Source organism: Manihot esculenta, chromosome 18 (genome assembly GCF_001659605.2).
Source record: "Manihot esculenta cultivar AM560-2 chromosome 18, M.esculenta_v8, whole genome shotgun sequence".
Lineage (NCBI taxonomy): Eukaryota > Viridiplantae > Streptophyta > Magnoliopsida > Malpighiales > Euphorbiaceae > Manihot > Manihot esculenta.
Window position 1 is genome coordinate 10807015 of NC_035178.2, and position 213 is coordinate 10807227.

Below are 213 nucleotides of genomic sequence, written 5' to 3' on the forward strand. Positions count from 1 at the left end.
GAATGTAAAAAGAAAAGAAAAAACACCGTCGGATGTGCACGTGATCAATTTTCTCGTGAATTCCCCTGTTGAAGTGATATTTGCACAAAGTAGCGCATTTAAATAATAAAGTGGCCTCTTCGACTACAAATTTTTCATCAAGGGTCTAAGCGACTACAAGATATGTTGTTAAGGACTAAAATGAAATTTTAATAAAAGTGAAATATTGTGAAA